Consider the following 20,448-nt stretch of genomic DNA (forward strand, 5'->3'; position numbering starts at 1 on the left):
ACATGTCTCCCTCTCACAGAAACTATGCTGTATAGACTTAAGCAAAACCATATGTTGCACCGAAACACAGTATCTAACTAAAAACTATTGTCCAATTTTTCAATTATGAAATAAGTGTTTATTTTATTGCATTTGGTTTTGCTTGTTTGAGAATTATGATCTGTCATAATTCTCGATGTCATTATGACAGATCACAAAGGCTAACTTAAAATAAGACTACCAAGAATTGAAACATGCCATATAATGAATGTGTGAGTTCGCCTGCCACCTCAAACGCAGAGAAGAAGCCATAAAATTCAACCAAGGGTTGAAACGTTTGCGTGAGTTGAGCCAGTCAGTAATGAGAAGTTCCATCGGAACGATAAATGACACCCTGTTGTGAATGTGTTAAAACCAATAGTGAATGTTGTTATGACAGTTTCAGATGTTATGGAATTCGATTGAAGAGAATTAGAATTTCAAATCAACACGTGTGGGTTGCTTTTGTCTTTGGGTCGCGCGATCTTTTGTTAATACCGCGCCAATCGTATGCACGTCTTTATAGCTGCTGTCTTGTGTAAAACAAAATTCAGCTCAACTTGTACGTATTGTAACAATTAAAAAAAAAAAAAACTTGAATAATTTATGAGCGTATAAAAGGATATCACCTGTAAATCGACATGCCAGCAAAATTCTCAGACGTGCCACTTCTGGCACGAATGCCATAGGTTCGCCATCTAGGATTTACTGTATAAAGTGTTTATTGTTGAAAATTGCCTTCGTTTTCTGCCAGGAAAAGCGCATTTAAAATCATAAGTGTGTTATTCTCAAGCTGAGCAGTTTATTTTCTAGTGAGTTACATACATATGAGAATTATACAAATGATATCCAAGAGATTTCAAGTGGTGACGACCTCCGGCCACTTGAAGAACATCTGCGAAATGTTATTTCTGAAGAGATGTGATTGACAATTAAAATATGAGCTTTATTTTATATTTTATTGTGTCTAAAACATTTATGAATTATTGTGCAATGAAATTTATGTACAATTTGTAATTTTTATAATTTTATACTACGTATTTGTCTGATATGTTATGTTTTCTTAACTTATATGAATTACCTGAAGTAAAAAAAAAATATTGTTTTTGTTGGATATGTCATTGTTGTTTATATAATTTAAAAAAAAAAAAACGATTTCGGAACCTAACCCTACTTTTTCTAGGTGATCTAAGTCTCGTATAACGCGATTTATATAATGCGGCATTTCTATGGAACCTAACATCCGCGTTATACGAGGGTTACCTGTATTTATAAATTCCAATTGTGTGGGGAGGGGAGCGGAAAATGAAGTCAGCTTCGAATGGCTACTCAACTCATAAGAGTTAATTTGGTTTAATGCTGAGATAACAAAAAGATAAACCATAAATATCTGATTTTTATTTTACTTCATTCAATTCATGTTGTCTGGTCAGCTAAAATCTTCATGTTATACAGTATTTGCAGCTAAAAACTTCATGTTATATAGTATTTGGAAAAACGTCAGTGGGCACCATAGTGGGAGGAACAAATAGCCATGGCGCCCACCTTAACAAGATGTAGGACCTCCTTTCCAGCAATCCTAAAGGGCATACTTTCCACAAGCGTACGATAGCGATCAATGGAAATATTAGACTATTCTTCCTTTATTAAGGAGATGAAATCTTTCACTGGTGTGGACTGGACGTCTTTTGACCTCACCCGACGCTTCAGTTCATCCCACAGATTCAAAAGGGCTGAGATCAGGGCTTTGTAAATATTTATTATTATTACGTGATACCTCCAAAGACTCATCGACGCAGGCACCTACTCTACGACACTCCGTCTTCACCACGCAATCCACCAACTACAGAGAACTGCACCATCTACACTAATCCCGTTAGTATTTTTACAGAGAACCACGAACATCCACGCCCACGGTGGGATTCGAACCCGCAGCCTTTTTGGCTGGAGAGCGGTTAAGTGGTTAGCGTAAAGGATAGTCAAGTGTGGTGACATTATGTCCATAAACCGTGCAGTTACAGCAGAATGCTTATGACACGATGCATTGTCTTGCTGAAAGAGAATAGTCAACTCCGCTGAAATGCCACAAAGTAGGAAGCATTCCATTGTCCTGAATTTTCATACCTCTCAGAGTTCGTGGCACTACAGAAGTCCGAAGCCAAGCCAGGTAAAACAGGACCAAACTATCAAAGCGCCACCTCCGAATTTCATAGTTCGGGTTACGCACTCTGGTAAGAAATGTTCACTGGGCATCTGCCACCGACACCCGTCCATCTGCTAGTACCGTGATTCGTCGCTCCATAATAGCTTTCAAAGCATCCATGTATACTGTGCACCACTGAAGACGAAGCTGCGCGTTTGTTCAGGTAATGTTGGGGTTGCATATTGTAGCCCTACCATGGAAACACATGTTGTGAGTTTCAGTTCTGAATGTTTTTGTGCAGATTCGATGCCCGGAATTCCGCATTCAACGTATCGGATTAGCGGATTTTGCATATTATCCTTCGTAGCACCCTACAGTCACGTTCAGTGTTTGTGAAAGATCGTACACTTGGATCCCTCAACACAAGGAATCAACGCACGGTAGCACTTGCGTTGATTCCTTATGCTTCCATCTCAGTATGGGATCACTGTTTACCTAGGATGGCTCGATTTGTTAACAATTTGCCGAACAGATAGGTCTGCAACATGGCATCCTATCACAACGCCTCTTTCAAACTCCGTCAGTTCCCTTCTTGCAGTCATTTCACCCGGACATAGTTAAACTGACTTTGGAGCAACACATTCCTGATTTATACCGGCTACAAACACGTGACTCGTTATATGGCATGATGCATCTTACCCATGAGTGTGTTCGCGACTTCTTTCCAAGCAGCATATAACAGAAATTAAAAATTTTGAATTCAGATATCAAAAATGAAAATGAAATGCAAGTGAGAAATGACGCTCAATTATAATAGTTTTTTTTTTTTTTTTTTAGTATAATCAATATTAACTGCCCACATTTTACTCATATACACAAGTGGGTGATGTGTTATAGGTCTTGTGATTTTTCGTATGCAGGTCAAGAAAAAAAAAGCATGATATAAAATAAATAAATAAAAATTGACACCGTATCGGATATTATAGTTGTTTTAATAAAATGAAATGGAATCAAGGTTGTCCATAAACAGCTTCAATGTGTACGGACAACCTTGATTCCATTCCACTGCAACTTTTCGAACGTCGAATGATCACTCCATACTTCGGTGATGTGCAGCACGAAGTCTTAAATCCCACCAATCCTTTCTGGATTCCACCCGTTTGTCCGTCTTTCAAGTGTATAAACCCTCAGTCCTCATATATAACACTACATCCCAAAAGTTGCTTTAAATCCTCAGCTTTATTCCTGTAGCGCCAGAAATTTAGTGACCAATATCTCTCCTTCCAGAGATTGGTCACTAGATCCATCTATATGGCTTGGTAAGGCTTCTGTAGAACGAGAATGATTGAATCCATACCTGTGACCACTAATCAATCAATGGGTCTCGGGTAATAAAGAATATGGTTATTGATGACTTTCTCCATTACTTTTAAGAGTGAAATGAGGAATGACTGACTTTTATCAGCCATTCCTCAAAAGGCTGACTTTTATTCAGCCTTTTGAGGAACAGGCTGAATAAAAACTCGCTTTCGTGCTGTTGGAAAAAACCAGATGAATAACAGCTGATAAGGGCGAGATGGGTGCTAATTCTAGGGCACAAGCTCGTAGCACACTGAAGGGATACAAGTGCCGGAGGACTTATCTGTATCAAGGCTGTTGAGTATTTTTCTGAGATTTTTCTCTTGATACACAAGAGAGGCATAATGAAAGTGGTTTGTGGAAAAGTGAAGGTGGCAAGGAAGGGAATTTGCTTTAGTCATATAAGAGTTGGAGAAGGCTAATGCCAAGAGGTGCTGATGAGGACTGATGCCTTATCTTTAGGAGATATTGCCACTGTTCCAGCAGAATGAGAGAAAGGTAGAAACACAGTGTGGCAGAAGTTTTGTCCAACAGCCTTGGCAAGGAATAATGCTCGACTGATGAGTATGATGCAAAATTAGTGCATTTGACATTTACAGCGTCTGCTGTAGATATGTTAATAATTTGTTTGCAGTTGGATACTGTAGTTTAAACTCAGTGAGAGGCAGGAATCTTTAGCCATTGAGTGAATGCTCCATTTCAACTTAGAATGCTTTGTCACGTTCTTTCGAAAACAAAGGATTCGATAAAGGTCGGGAATTTTGAGTGGTTCAAGGAATAAAGGCACTCCTTCAAGAAAGAATAATTTCAGTTACTAGATCAAATCGAGTGCTTGGATTGGGAGATGTGATGCAATTATGACCATGGAAAAGGGGCATACAAATCTAAGGATCATCTCAACTGGCATCATTGCAGTGCGATAGAATATGTATGGGGAGAAGGACGTTCTGTAGAAAACTTAACATGGACAAGGTTGTGTCAGAGCTGTTCAAGAGGAGAACTAAGCAAGCAGTCTATTTGGATCAAATACACTGCTAGCTTGGAGTGTTAAATAAACTCTCCGAGTTTATTTAACATGGAGAGTTAAATAAAGGTCCAGAACGTGTTGGAGGAATTATCTGGAGTTTCTGGTAGGTAGGTTAGCAATTTGCATTAGATCATTACTGACATTACTGTCAGTAATGATCTAATCCAGCTTGGTTAGTGAAGTTAGAACAGGGTGGGGAGGAACAGTCAGAATTGCGGAAGCTAACATCTCCATAGAAGATTATCTCTCTGGTTAATTAGAACAACTTTCAGATAATATTAAAAAGGTCAGTATAATCATTAAAATTAAGAGAGCAATAAAGGCATCAAATGAAGAATGGAAATATGAACTAAAGCAGATAATATAAAAGATATTCCAGGTCTGATAGACATGGGATATCGCACCTAACAAACACGCATGTTCCACCCTTACGGAAAGCATTATACAAGATATACTGTGCCAACACCAACTGTTAGGTGGCGTTATGTTGACATTTTTCATAATTTAGCCTACGGCATGGAAGTCCTAACCAATTTTTTATATCGTACTTCAACGACATCTACAAATCACGTTTACAGCAAAAAGCGATAAACATGACGCACTTATCATATCTATATATGTTCTGATCACAACGTAGCAGCTGTTCCACTGACATACGCTATCAATAATTGTACGCACACTATAGCAATTTACAATTGATACCAACAAGCGAACACTAATATCGGGTATGTGGTATGTCCGCCTTTGGCTTTGATCACCTCCTGCACCCTTTGGGGGACGTTTTCCACCAATGCACGGCTGACACCAGGTGGAATTTATCTCTATTCCTCCACTGAATATGCTCATTCATTACATACTATATGTAATTACATTTTTTTGTGTGTGTGCATGTATAGTTTGTCGACAATAATATGAAGTTTAATTATTTTCAAATACCAGCAACAACAAGGAAATCTAATTGCGAATTTTGAGCATCACTTCATTTCCCCCTTTCTTTCTTTATTATCATATCAGCACAAACGAGACACTCATATTGAGAGTATCATGTTATAAGCGAATCTTTGCAACCAGAAAAGCAAGTACAAAATAAGTTTTCTCAGCTGCTGAAACATTTTAGATTCCAATTCATCACTGGTTGGCCGAGTGGTTTGCGAATCCGCTCTCCAGAATGAAGGCTTCACTCCCAAAACCCTATGAGGTACGAGCCGTGACTATACGGCTTCTACGGACTTCAATTGTGGAGGGGGGGGGGGGAAATCAATCACTGTTTAAGACCCTCACCCTTTCTTCCCCACTCTATCAGTGAATTGCTTTCTTTGCTGATTGCTGTTTCAACGAATCCTGGATTTTCAAGGAATTGAAAATTTTTGATTAACACTTTGATAAACTTTATATTTTTGGCTTTCACCATAAAAAGTGTTTGCTGTACTGATAATTACCTTACTGCTTTTTTCTTTCTTGCTAGGTAATTGTTACTACAGATATTCGCGTTTTTATATAATTTTTTATATATAGAGAGAAATCCTAGGCTAGAAGCCCAGGGAGGTTGCTAAGTCTATATACATTAGTATTTGGTCCGGGCTAAGGATTAGATAATTTGGAAACCTTACCCCCAGGAAGAAAAAAAAAAACAAAAAACTGGAAACTTTTCACGACACTTCAGGTCTCCAACACTGGACGATTACATTCACCTACTTTATAAAGACATTCACAAACATCCACATCCTTGGTGGAATTCGACGCGTTCTAAATATGGATTATATACACTCAAGTTGATTAAAAGCATAAGCAACAACGCCGATGCAAAAATTTATTTTTGATGCTTAATTAATAACTGACTATCTCCTCACTGTTTTCGATAACCGTTTTTAATGTTAATGAATATTAACTTCACTAACATCCAGTTAACTGTTATTGGAAAATGGTCTACCAATAATGCATCTAGTTTCCTTTCCTACGTCTAAATAGCAAGTATCTAAGGTAAATCTGTATATACTCTGATAATTTTGAGGGAATACTCGATTTCCGTTTCTAAAGATATTTCTTTCAAATATCTCCAAATTGTGCTGAAATATGTCATGCGAGATGATTTTGTTTCTCTTAGCTTTAGAAAACTCGTTTTGCAGGAAACAACTATTTCCATTAAATAGAGATAACCGTCGTCAAAAATGGAGAACAATAAAGTCTAATAATAAGGTATAATGATGATGAACGAAAAACCACCTTTAAAAAAAGATATGGTTTTATATTTGGTTTTATCATAAATTCAGGTTTCCAGATTATCTAATCCTTAGTCCATACCAAAGAGTAATGTATAAAGACTTAGCAGGTTGCTAAGCCTAGGGTTTCCTCTCTATATATAAAAACGCAGATATCTGTAGCAACAATTAGCAAGCAAGAAAGAAAAAACAATAAGGTAAGGTATATAGAAACTTGGTTTTTTTTACTCCTTTTCCCAAGTAAGCAAAACAGTTAAGTTTGCGCCTGAACGTAGTTCAAGTCTAAAGGTAGTGCAACACCAGGGCAGCTCGTTGTAAAGGTGGCTAAAGATCTGATCACTATTCTTAGTATTTCCCATAATGTAAAACACACCTCACTAAGAGATGTATACTGTTATACATTATGGGTGTGTGTGGGGGGGGAGTCACTACCCAAACCGGTTTCAACCTTTTTTTGAGGTCTCCTCAGTGAGTAGCTAGACCCTGAAATACCAAGGTTTTTAGTAATACAGAGCCTTATCAACTTTACCTATACAAGTTGCTACAAGGTGCTTTTACTTTGAATAAGAAACTTTATCTCATCCATTAAAACCGGTGGGTAGTGACCCCCCCCCCCCACTCATAATGTATAACAGTATACATCTCTTAGTGAGATGTGTTTTACATTATGGGAAATACAAAGAATAGTGATCAGAGTTATAGCCACCTTTACAACGAGTTGCTCTGGTGTTGCACTACGTTTAGACTTGAACTACGTTCAGGCGCAAACTTAACTGTTTTGCTTACTTGGGAGGAGTAAAAAAACCAAGTTTATAAAATTACTTGGTATCCTTAATATATATTATTCCCAAGGTAAAAAACTTTTCACATCTTTATCTCATCCAGAGTTTCTTATTCAAAGTAAAAGCAATTTGTATAGGTAAAGTTGATAAGGCTCTGTATAACTAAAAACCGGGGTGGGGAGAGTTCTGATGGCGGTTGCCAAGTGTTTATATTTTTGATCCGTGATTTTGACATTTGATATAAAATGTGATTCAAGGAATTTTAACGAGTATATTTACTAGCAGTAAATAGTTTTACTGGTGTAGTCAATCGGTTTGGTTTTCAAATAGGTCCAAATAATCAGCTAAGTAGGTAAGTAAACAAATTTTCAAAACAAGGGCGATACGCTAGGCGTTCTGCCATTAGTATCGCCATTGTTTCATTTGCTTCATTAGAAACTATCTACTCATTATTGCGGAAAGGAAAAGTCATGTCCTGCGCTACAGAACAAGGCTTAGGTCTAACCATGGATGCACCGTATGAAGAACTTAATTTTAAGCAGCTTCTGGCTATATTCAAACATGTAGGCAATTTGCTTCACACGAAATGGCCAGGAAAGGTTGTAGTCCATGAAATAAAGAAGTCGATACAGATGACTTATAGAACTTCTTCAAGACAGCACTAGCGAAACAGCAACAACTGCTGATGATAATCCCCTAACAGACCACTCTGATTATTAGGAGGTTCGCGCTCGCAAAAAACTAAAAACTACACCCTCTGTACTACCAAATTCAGATGAAATGGAAGAAGATGGCCCTGTCCCGGACTCTCCTCAAGGGAAAAGATACCCCAGATTATTTTGCGTGAAAAGAATAAATGGATGTCGCCAAGGACTACGATGCAGAACTTACAGATCTCATAAAGCCAAGCAAAGAATGTCACAGACGGTATCAAAATCCAACCCAGGTCAGTGATGGACTATGGTCGGTTAACCTCTGAATTGAATACCAGAGGTATTTAGTATCATACTTTCTCACTTGGATCAGAAAAAAATCTCAAGGTAGTGATTAGAGGTGTATCTGAAGATGTTTCCACAGAAGAAATCACTGCAGATCTACACCAGAAAGACTTACCACCCGTAAAGGTCAGCAGAATGACCAGGAGAGACAAGACTCCAATGTCACTGATGTTAATTGAGATCAGTCAAACCTACAAGCATATACAGTATATGATCTGACGACCATCTGTGGACTGAAAATCACTATAGAACCATTAAGAAAAAGGTCTTCAACAGGGCAATGCCATAGATGTCAGAAGTTTGGTCATGCCCAGAAAATGTGTAGGGCTGAGTTTAAATGCTTGAAGTGTGGGGTCGGTCACCCAACAAACACATGCTCTAAGCCAAAATCCATCCTAGCTAAATGTGCCAACTGTGGCGGTCCTCACACTGCCAACTATAGAGGATGCGTGCACAATCCACGAAATAGAAAACCAGAAGAAGGAACATACTCTTCCTCTCTTAGCACACCTACATCAGAGACTACTTCACAGCCTCCTATAGTTCAATATAAAGAATCAGAAGCCAATCTGGTGAAATCTGAGGCCCCTAAAAGCACAACCCAAAAACAACAGTCTAGGACATATGCGGATGTAACTCGCCCTAAACAGACATCCCTGGAACAGTCAACATCACATTCAAATCTGACAGCTATCATTACCTCTTCCTTGGCAAATATGCTGTTGGATTTTAGCAGATCCAACCCTTTACAAAGTTCTACTAACAGATTTCTAAAGGACACCCAAGCCATCATTTCAGTGCTCACTAATGAACAGTAACAAACTAAAACCAGAATCTCTGGTTTTAGTTTGTTACTGATCATTGCGTGGAATGCGAACGGCCTGAGGAGTAAGATTCTAGAACTTCAAAATTTTATCCAAAGACATCAGCCAAATATCCTTTTAATAAATGAAACGCACCTAAGACCTTCAGACAATCCTAAAATTTGTGGATACCAATTGTACAGAGCTGATAGACTATCCCACAGAGGTGAAGGCACGGCAATTTTCATTAAAAATTTCATCTCTCATCACTCCATAGACATCCCTCCTACCACCAACCTTGAGGTCACCGGCATTGAGATTCTCACGAGTTCTGTTGGCAAATTAAAAATCTTTGCAGCATATCATCCTCCACAAAAATCATTACTGTTCTTGTATTTGAACGCCTTATTTGATACCGGAGAGCCTATCATTGTGGCAGGTGATTTAAATGCCAAGCATTCAACCTGGAATAGCCGTTCCACCAACAAAAATGGACAGATACTACAAAACTATGCTGGTTTCAACAACCTTCATGTAATAGGTCCTGCTGACCCCACCCATCACAACACTCATGGTTGGGCTGATATGTTGGACATAGCCATATTGCAGCACATCAGACTCCAATCCAATTTAATGATCTGTCATCAGACCATAACCCAATATACGGTTAAAATTGGGAACCTTGAAAAATTACTCCCCCCCCCTCACTCATTCATTCCTAGGGAAAGGCTCTCCAAGTTACTTCCAAAATATATTGGTCCTGTTCCCATCATTAAATCAAAAGAGGAAATTGAAACAGCTGTTACAAATTTAAAAGAACAGATTAAAGCAGCCTGTGCGGCAGTTACTACCCCTGCAACTACCTGCAAGTCCAACCACTTGCCAGAAGATATTATGAATCTGATGAGAGAAAAAAATAAGGCAAGAAAAAGATATCACAACACCAGGGCGCCACAAGACAAACGGATCTTGAACAGGTTCAACTCTGCAGTGAGAGATGCCCTTGCAGCCCATAGAACTCAACTCTGGGAAGAAAAACTAACCTCCATCTCTACTGATAATCACTCCATATGGAATCTCACCCGAAAGATTAAAAACAGAAATAAACTTCTTCCCCCCCTCCAAACAGATTCAGGTCTCATCCACACGGATGCTGATAAAGCTGAAGCAATAGCAAATCACCTTGAAAAACAATGTAAACCTGCATACGATCACCTCGATTTTAACCATATATACAAGATCCACCGTAATGTCAGATATTCACTCAATTCTGCTCTCAAATATTCCACTCAAATTGCACCCACCTCACCTGCTGAAATATATGCTATTATTAAGAAGTTTAAGAACAAAAAGGCTCCTGGACCTGATGGTATCTCCAACAAAGTCATAAAGCTTCTCCCAAGTAGAGCTATTTTCCATCTTACAAATATAATTAACTCCATCCTTCACTACAAATATTTCCCTTCCTACTGGAAACTGGCGGACATAATACCGATCCATAAACCTGGTAAATTTCCCAGATTGCCTCAAAATTACAGACCAATCAGCCTCATCTCAAATCTCGGCAAAATTGCCGAGGTAATTCTTACCAGACTTCAAGATTCAGTACTCCGATTAAATATCCTGCCTGAGGAACCGTTTGGCTTCCGACAGTCGCATAGCACCACGCAGCAAATATACAGATTGGTGGAACACATCATCACGGGTTTTAACTGGGGCTGTTTTCCTTGAGATAGCCAGTGCATTTGACAAGGTTTGGCATTATGGTTTGCTATACAAACTGATATCATCTGGTGTACCAATCGGAATCATTCATCTTATAAAGGCATACCTCTACGATAGGCGCATGCAAGTCAGGATGTATGGGGTAGTCTCGACACAAAAACGCATCTTAGCTGGAGTTCCACAAGGATCCTTACTAGCACCAATCCTATTCTCCTTATACTTGTATGACACAACCCATTATCTTCAATTAAAGCCCTATACGCTGATTACACTGCAATATTAGCCAGATCTTTAAAGCCTCACCTAGCCATCAAGAAACTGCAAGAAAACCTACTACTAATCGAACAATATTTTTCCAAATGGCGACTTCAAGTGCATCCCCTGAAGAGCATAGCCGTCCTATTTTCCAGAAGATCACTGCTTCCTAAAGAAGATATTCTCCTTTTAACACTAAAATTCCGTGGAAAAATGAGTTCAAATATCTTGGTGCAATACTGGACAGAAAACTGACTTTCAGTTCCCATATCAAGACTCTCTGTGCAAACACATCAAAATCCATAACCCAGCTCTATCCGCTAATTAACAGAAACAGTAAGCTGAGCACCAGAATCAAACTGCTCATATACAAACTGATGATTCATCCAATACTCACCTATGCTTCACCGGCCTGGAGTCATACTTCAAATTCTAATATTCTCAAATTGCAACGTATCCAGAATAAATGTCTCAGAATGATCCTGGGCGCCCCATGGTTCATCCGAACTGTCCAACTGCACCGGGACATGGAGGTTCCCTATATTTATACTTTCATGCAGACTATAGCAATCAAATTCTTCTCAAAAGCATCTGTGTACCCTAACAAACTGATCCAATTGGCTGCAGACTATGACGCAATGGATTATTTCAAACATAAAAGACCTAAAGCCATCCTAAATTTCAACACTGAGGACTAATCTCCTAGCCCACTCAGGGGGAGCAATTAGCTCATAAACTTTCTCCACTCAGTTTCTCTCAAGAGAGCTGGGAATATGAAAAGCTTTTGCTTCACCCCTATGTCAGTAAAGTTGAAAGTTGAAAACCTTGGTGATAACTTCTGATGATACTGAGTTTGGTAATAGGATGTCCTCGGTCAGTTTTGGAATTGTGGTGCGTTTACTATATTATGTGTCTTGAAGATCATGCAATTTTTGATTCAGTGCTCTTGTCAAAACAGTACAGAGTCTTGTAGCAGAGCCGGTAAGACTACAACTGCACGGTAAGTTTTTTTTTTTTTTTCTTCTAAGATACTAAAATCTAAGATACTTCACATTTATAATCATGGAAAAACAGCTAAATGAGACAATATTCGAGGAGGTATATAAATAATTTATAAAACTAGGTGAATTACTTAACAATTGGCCGGTAAAAGTGAAACTTTACGACACGTTACCCCCGGAAAGTGTCACAGACGTTGTCGCAGAAGATCAATTAGATCGGTACCTTCTACTCCTTCAGACTTTGTAGAAGTGCGCGCACGCAAAAAGCGAAGAACAACAGAAGAAACGCACAATGACAATAATGAAATGGAACAGGATTCTCAGGGTTCGGACGCCGCTATTTCTCCCAAAGAAAAGGTGCCTCCGATCATCCTTAGAGAAAAGCAGAATCGTGTATGTGGTCCCCTGGACCACATACACGATTTTCAATGTGCTGACCTTTCTTGTGTACAAGAAATTGCATCTGGTGTGCGACATGCTCTACAGCTGAGCGTAAGGAGTCGGATTGGATGGTCATAACAGCCCATTTTATGTTCTCTTTCAAGACATGCAAGTTGGGAACGTCACCAACATACACAACGGATTTCAAATACTGCCACAGCCAAAAGTCACATGGAGTGATGTCCGGGGATTGAGGCGGCCATGCCGTCGGAAAGAACTGACTGATAACCCTCTCATTACTGAAATGCTGGCATAAAAGGCGCTGTACTGAACGTTCAATGTGTGGCTATGCTCCATCCTGCATAAAAATTATGGAGTCCAAACACTGTCTTTGCTGCAATGCAGGAATGACAAAATTTTCCAGCATTCGTCGATAAATCTCTCCAGTAATGAAGCAGGTTACAGGACCCGTAGGGGTAATACGCTCAAAAAAGTATGGTCCAAAATATGGTCCTCAATCGACTTTTTACTTTTGGTTACTTTTGGAGAATGCAGTGGTACTTGCTGGATCACTTGGGGATGTTCAGATGCCCAAATTCTGTAGTTGTGAATGTTGACCGACTCATTCAGATAAAAATGAGCCTCATCACCCAACAATATTCTTCAAGGCCAGTCATTGTCGACCTCCATGCCGGCAAGAATGTTAGCACGAAGGTCATGCGCTTATCATAATCTGCAGTAGTTAGTGCTTGCACACGACTGAACTTATACGGATAGAAGTGAAGCATTTTCCATAAGATTTTCCAGACTGTACCATAAGTCATATCAAGTTTGCGAGCTATGGCACGAGCGCTTGGACCAGTACTGGTCCCTGTGTCGTCGAACACCGCAGTAGCAACGCCTGTTACTGTCTCTTCTTGCACTGCTTTCCGTCCTCTGCCAGATCTCCTACTGATCCAGTTTCTTCAAACTTCTTAATCATAGTTCTCTCAGTGCTACAGCTGACATAGGACCTGTACGCAGGTTATGAAGTCTTCTAAATTCCCGAAGGGCCGCTACGGCATTGCACTGTTTAAGGTAAAAGAACTTAACAAGCAAAGCACGCTTAGGCAAGGTAGGATGCATATTGAGCACAATTCGTCAGTCATTCGAATAAGTGCCTGAACGTTCCCAATCCCCTTTTAAGTGGAATTGGTGGCACTGCTGTCACGTACGCACAGTAAAATTTGCACAATCCAATATTTACAGTAAACCTGCGTTTACTGTAAATATGTGACCGTTTTAGGCTCCTCCAGCGCCAAAATTTACCCTACCGGCGGCTTTTGATACTAAATCTTTTTTTTTTTGCGGAATTCATCTCCCCATGCCTTCGAAAGTCTCAATATAAAATGTGGTCTCATTCCGTGTATTAGTTTTAGCTACAAGATACCTCCAAAGAGGGAAAGTTAATTTATGGCCACCCTGTATATATTATATATATATATATATATATACTGGGGGGGGGCTCCCCCCAGCGCCTACGGTGGCCAATCCCCCACGTTCCGGGCTGGTAAGCCGGTAAGACAAAAAACGTTTCAAATTTCGGCTTATCTTTATATATATATATAGAGAGAGTAGATATATCTGTACTACAAACAGTTTTTTATGGTGAAAGTTTATCAAAACATAACTTTGATACATTTTCAAAAACAGAAAATTTATCAGAGTTAATCGAAACGTAATTCCTTGAAAATCCAGAATTTGTTGAAACAACAAGAAAAAGAATACATTTTAACATAAATTCAGCAACGGTCACGCTAACAGGCAGGATTTAGGTCTATTTCCGCGATCCAATGCCAGCGAACTTTTGATCACAGTATTTTAATAATATAGATCTGCTTATTACGCAATTTTTTTGCGAAGAGTAGGGCATCGGTTCTGTGGACTCCAGAATACGCGCCACAACTTTTTGTTTTCTTCTTTTTCCCGCACTTCATTTTAGTTGTTCCTGTGATATGATTTAACAAGATATCTGATTTTATTCTAGCCAGAGAATGCACACGATTAGCAGACAAACAAACGTTACTGGAGTGGATTATGTAGCGTGCACGGTGGCCTCCCGAGGTGAGTCCTGGACACCCATCTAAAAGATATAGTGAACGTTGGGAGAGGAGAGAGAGAGAAACTGTCGACAATAATAAATGTGTTCTGATTTAGAGGGATATTAATAGGAAGACATATCATGTTGAAAGATGCACAAAAGTTAGCTCAAATTCGCTGCGTTTAGGCAGCGAATTTGAGCTAACTTGCCTTACAAACACAGTAAGGCAAGTGTATTATCATTGTTAACCTCCGATTTGTTATTTTTTATGGAAAAGAAAACGATGCCATCTCTGTATGAGACCGGCTACCTCAAAAGATGAAAAGCTTTCTTTCCTCCGTAATGAACAGGATTTCAATCCAGGTCTTTCCCAACCAAAAGGCACTTGTTGTTCATCGCAATTTGAAAATGAACACGATAAAGTAGGAAGAAACAATCCAGTTTTGTATAATAAATGCTAGAAACCAAAATAATTTCGTTTACTCTGCTGGTCGCATAGTGATACCAGAAGAGATGGGCACTGCTTAGTATATATTCAAGAATGTAATTTAACATTTTTGAATATTAAAAACATTCTTGAATATGATTCACACTGACACTAATAGAACTGGCGCTACCTCACAGATATGAAAAATACGAGTGATGTGATGATTATCTAATCCTTGGCTACTCACTAATCTAACGCACTACAAGTTTGCAATCTTTCGTAGGTGAGATTCATATGTTGTTCTATTCGTATGTTGAAGTTATTAGGGTACAAGCAGAACTAACTCGCAATGCTAAGTCATTCGCAGCATCTGTCTCATTTATATGAAAGCATTTAGCTATCAACAGCGATTATTTTATTTTGAAAATGAATTTTAGAAATTACTCAAAAAGCAATAGTCTCATTTACGTATTTTTGAGCACCTAGAGTTCGTAGTGCTGTTCCTAGAGGAAATGGTTGGTCACAATCCCCCAAAAAAATATACAAGCTAGAGCATCGATGCATTTAATATGCGCAAGTGACATCATTAATTATCACGAAAGTTGAACCTGAAGTCCTTTTTTGCAGCATATGGAATACAGATAAATAGTTTACTTGAAACGAAATTGTATCAAATCAAATCAAATACCAAATTTCATTGAATTCCAAACCATGAAGGAAGCATTATTATCACTCAATCTCAGTTGTTTTACCAATAAAAAGTCTATAGCGTTAAAATGTATTACACCGATGGTACTGGGTTGTAAGAAATTGATGAGGCTAGGAATCCGGGATTGATAGTGGATAGAGTTTTGAAGTTCAGAGGGAAAGAACAGGTCAAAGTATTACTTTGATGATGAATAACAACTGACTACTTGTCAGTTGTAATTCATCTAAAGATAGGCAGTTTATTATTTCTCTTTATAAGGTTATCATTGAGCTGCATCTTGACTACTGTAGAGATTTGGTCAACTGGTTTTTTTTGGGGGGGGGGGATCAGGAGGTAGTGACCAAACTGGTGACATGTTTGTGGAATACTTCTTATGAGGAAAGACTGGAAGTGTGAGTTGCAAAATCTGGTTGAAAAGCGGAAAAAGACAGGACATGATAGAAACTTATAAGTTATTGAAGGGGTTCGACAAAACTGACAAATGATTTTCTTTTTTTTTTATTTGTCAATCTTGGAGAGTTGAGAGAGAGAGAGAACTAGGGGGAAATTGCATAAGTACAGTAGTACTCGGTAATCCGAACTAACAAAAACCGTGCTCGTTTGGATTAGCGAAAAGTTCGGATCAGTGAATTTTCGCCCAAGAGACAACAACAACAACTAGCGTTTAAGACAAAAATTATCAGATTCTTGTAGTACATCAATTTAATTCTGGAAATAAATGAAGTAACTTATAGAAAAAAAAAACGCTACTGTACTGTAATGTAAAACTTAAAAAGTAATATAAGTTTATTTTAGTAAAAAATTTAGTTTGTATATATCTTTATTGTTGAGGATTTTGATTTAATAGAATTGCATAGTTCAGTATATAACTTAATTTGCGTAAAAAATATCACTTTCTTGTACACAAACACACAAAACAAAGTTTCACAAAATAACACAAAAAAGTTTTTTTTTAAATTTCTCTGTAAAAAAAGTCACTGATTTTCTTTCGCTTCTTGGAAGCTGAACTTTTTTCAAATGCTTCTTCTCGGAGCTGCATTAGCAATAAAACTTTGTGGAATGGCGTATCATTCTGATTAGCCCATTCTATACACGTATTAAAACTGTCAACTGCCTCTTCATGTTTTACTTTTTTTTTCTTTGAATTCTTTATCGTCATCATCGTCTGCTAATTCATTCTGTAGCGTCATATTTATAATTTAAGCATCTGATTTGATTTCGAATTCACTTTCGGTTCTACCTGTAATCCATTCCGTAAGTGAAATTTCAACATCTGGATTTATATTTTTAACCAAATTATGCACGTTTTGAATTTCCTCTTTTTGTGTATCACCGTAAATTCTAGAAGGCCACAGTTTTCTCCATGATACTCGAATTGCTTCAGGTTTGAGTATTCCCAAGCAACATCAATTAAGAATGCTACATCCTTCAAATTTATATTTTTTATTGATGTGGTAACGTCATAATTTTGGAAGATTACATTTAAAAGCATTTAATTACATTTAAAAACATCTTTTTTTAAATTTAAAAATATTAATGGATTGTATTATGTTCTGATCCATTGGTTGCAACAATAGAGTACAGTTTGGAGGCAAAATAATAGTACACAAAATAATAATATATAATAAATATAATAAAAATAATAAATGAAACTTTTTTTTACTTTCAAACCGCAGTTCGGATTACTGGAGGGTTCGGACTAAAGAGGTTCGAATTAGCGAGATACCACCGTATATGATTATTTAGGATTTGTTTGATGATTTTCCTAACATTTGGAAGTAATATCTCTTGTAGGTAGTGTATTTTAACATACGCAGTATTTTTGTGTATATAATTAATGGGTGTGTTTCATCGCATATTAATAAAATAACAATAGACAAATTTAAGGTAGAAAAAAAGAATCATGCAGGATTGCCCTTTCTGAACAAATTTATTTATTTATTATCTATCTCGAAGAAATATGCAAAACTATAGCCGAAGAACCAGGTCTACAAATAAAGGGGCATGAATATCAAATAATAAATATGCACACATTATTATTATTACAGAATCTAGAACAACTGGAAAGGACAATAAAGAATGCAAAACTTTTGAAATGAAAACTAAGTTAAGAAAAAAAAAAAGAAGAAGAAGAAGAGATGATGACAAATTTCAATAAACTTAGAAAATAATATACTTGAACACGTAAAGCAATTTACATATCTCGGCAGTCTTATTTATTCATAACCTCGGCAACATAGCAACTGCAAAACGTAGACTTAACATGGAATGGTCTAATATGAATAAATTAAACAGAATATGGATAAATAACGGCATTTCCAAAAGTCTCAAATTAAAACTCTATAAAACCATTATTCTTATAACTATGGCAACATATGCAACCATGCATGAAGACTCGATCAGAGAGAAATACCGAAAATGAGAGAATTCGAAATGAAATGTTTAAGAAAAATAAGACACTGATCAGAGCAAGCAAAAAAAAAAAAAAAAAAAAAAATAGAAAGTTAAACACGAATTAAACCATAGAGTAGATATTACAGATATAATTCTTAAACAGCAATTAAGATGATTTGGACAAGTCCAGAGAATGTCCTCTCAAAGATTACCAAATATAGCTTTTGAATTGGAGGACAATCAAGAGGAAGACCAAAATGAGTTTGGTTACCGTTTTTGAACAAAAGTCACAATTATCGAATTCAGAGAGATGATAGAAATGGCCACAGATAGAGTAGATGGCAAAGATTTCTTCATAGGGAATTCAACATGTCATCTGACGGATGAGAAAAAAGAAATTTCCTGAATTGTCAGGCAAGGATTCTCTGGACAATATGAGGTATGATGACATTTCAATGATGTGTCTGAGAAATCTGTAGTTCATCCGAGGGTTTCTAAATATGAGTTAAGATTTGTTGCTATTTATTATGATAGTTACGCATGAGCCAATCAGCGATCACGTTGAAGTCTATCTGTAAATGTTATAAGGCTACTGATGGGACTGTGTATGGTTATATGAGCAGAGTGTTATCTGCGTACTGATACATGTGACTAATACGAATAATCTGAGGGGCATCCAGAAAGTAAGATCCGTTCACGCAGAACGATACTGACTTGATGGGTGAAGCATAAATGCTTTTCATATTCCCCTTTGTCTGAGAAGGAAAGTTCTTTGAGTGGAGAATTATAGAGCTTTAAGCTCAACCTGAAAGGGCAGTGAGATTAGCTGTGTTCAGCTGAGCATAGAATTGACTTGGGGCTTTTGTATTTGCAGAAATCTGCTTCATTAATTATAGCCTGAAGCTTGCTTGATCAGTGGGTTCGGATAATTAATTGTCTTGATGAAGAACTTTTCTGCTAGGTCATGAAGGAGGGATGTGATATAGGGAATGTAGACTTCTCTGTGGATCTGGGAGTTTCTGATAAACCATGGGCATCAAAACTCATTCTCCGACATTTGTTCTGTATTCTTTGTAGCTTTTGAATATTTGTATTGGAGGTATGACTCCATGCAGGAGATGCGTAAGTGATGACTGGGCGTATTACCATCCTGTATATGAGTAGTTTGTTCTGAGTGTCCAGTTTACTTTTTCTGTTGATCATGGGGTAGAGCTGCGCAATTACTTTGGATGTCTTTGAACTTGTGTTTTATATGGCTGGTGAATTGTAGTTTTTTGTCGAGAATTACGCCGAGATATTTGACTGTATTCTGCCATGGAATCTGCACTCCTAGTAAATGTATATCTTCCTTGATTTGAGGCTTCTTTCTAGTGGACAGTATGGCTGAACTCTTCTATGGGTTTACTTGGATCCTCCAGTCCATCAGCCATTTCTCTCGTGTGTGAATACTGTTTTGGAGTCATTTGATGGCTAGTTTTGGGCTAAGAGATCTTGCTAATAATGCGGTGATTGTTGAGCTTGGGTTTTGAGGGATATCAGCTATATAGATAGAAAACAGCAAGGGGACCAGGAGTGAGCCCTGCAGCACACTCGCCAAGACCTTACGTCTGGTTGTCACAGTTTCATTTATTTTGACTTGCATGGATCTGTCTTTAAGGTACGAGTGAATTATTTTAACTAGATTAGTATGCATATTGAATGTGATGAGTTTGTAGAGAAGAACCCTGATGCCACATCTTATCAAAAGCCTTCGCAGCATCTATAAAGACCGCAGCTGTGTGGAGGTTCCGGTTGAAGCCTTCAGAGATGAATTCGATCAGCCTGTGGATCTGTTGAACGGTGGTGTAGTTTTTTCTAAATCCAAACTGCTCATTAGGAATTATACCTAGTTTATCAGTTTCTGATTGATGTCTTGTAAGGATTACTTTTTCTGGTGATCTTTCCAATGCTGGACAGAAGACTGATAAGCCTGTAGCTGTCAGGGAGGTGGGTGGTTTTTTCAATCTTTTTGATTTGCGTGACATCCGCCATCTTCCACGTAAAGGGAAAATACTTGAGTCTGAGGATGGCATTAATTATGTTGGTTAGATGTACCATGGCTTTTCTGGGGAGTAGTTTGATTATTTT

Source organism: Typopeltis vanoorti, chromosome 3, assembly GCF_054136105.1.
Source record: "Typopeltis vanoorti isolate ZY-2024b chromosome 3, IOZ_Tvanoo_1.0, whole genome shotgun sequence".
Classification (NCBI taxonomy): domain Eukaryota; kingdom Metazoa; phylum Arthropoda; class Arachnida; order Uropygi; family Thelyphonidae; genus Typopeltis; species Typopeltis vanoorti.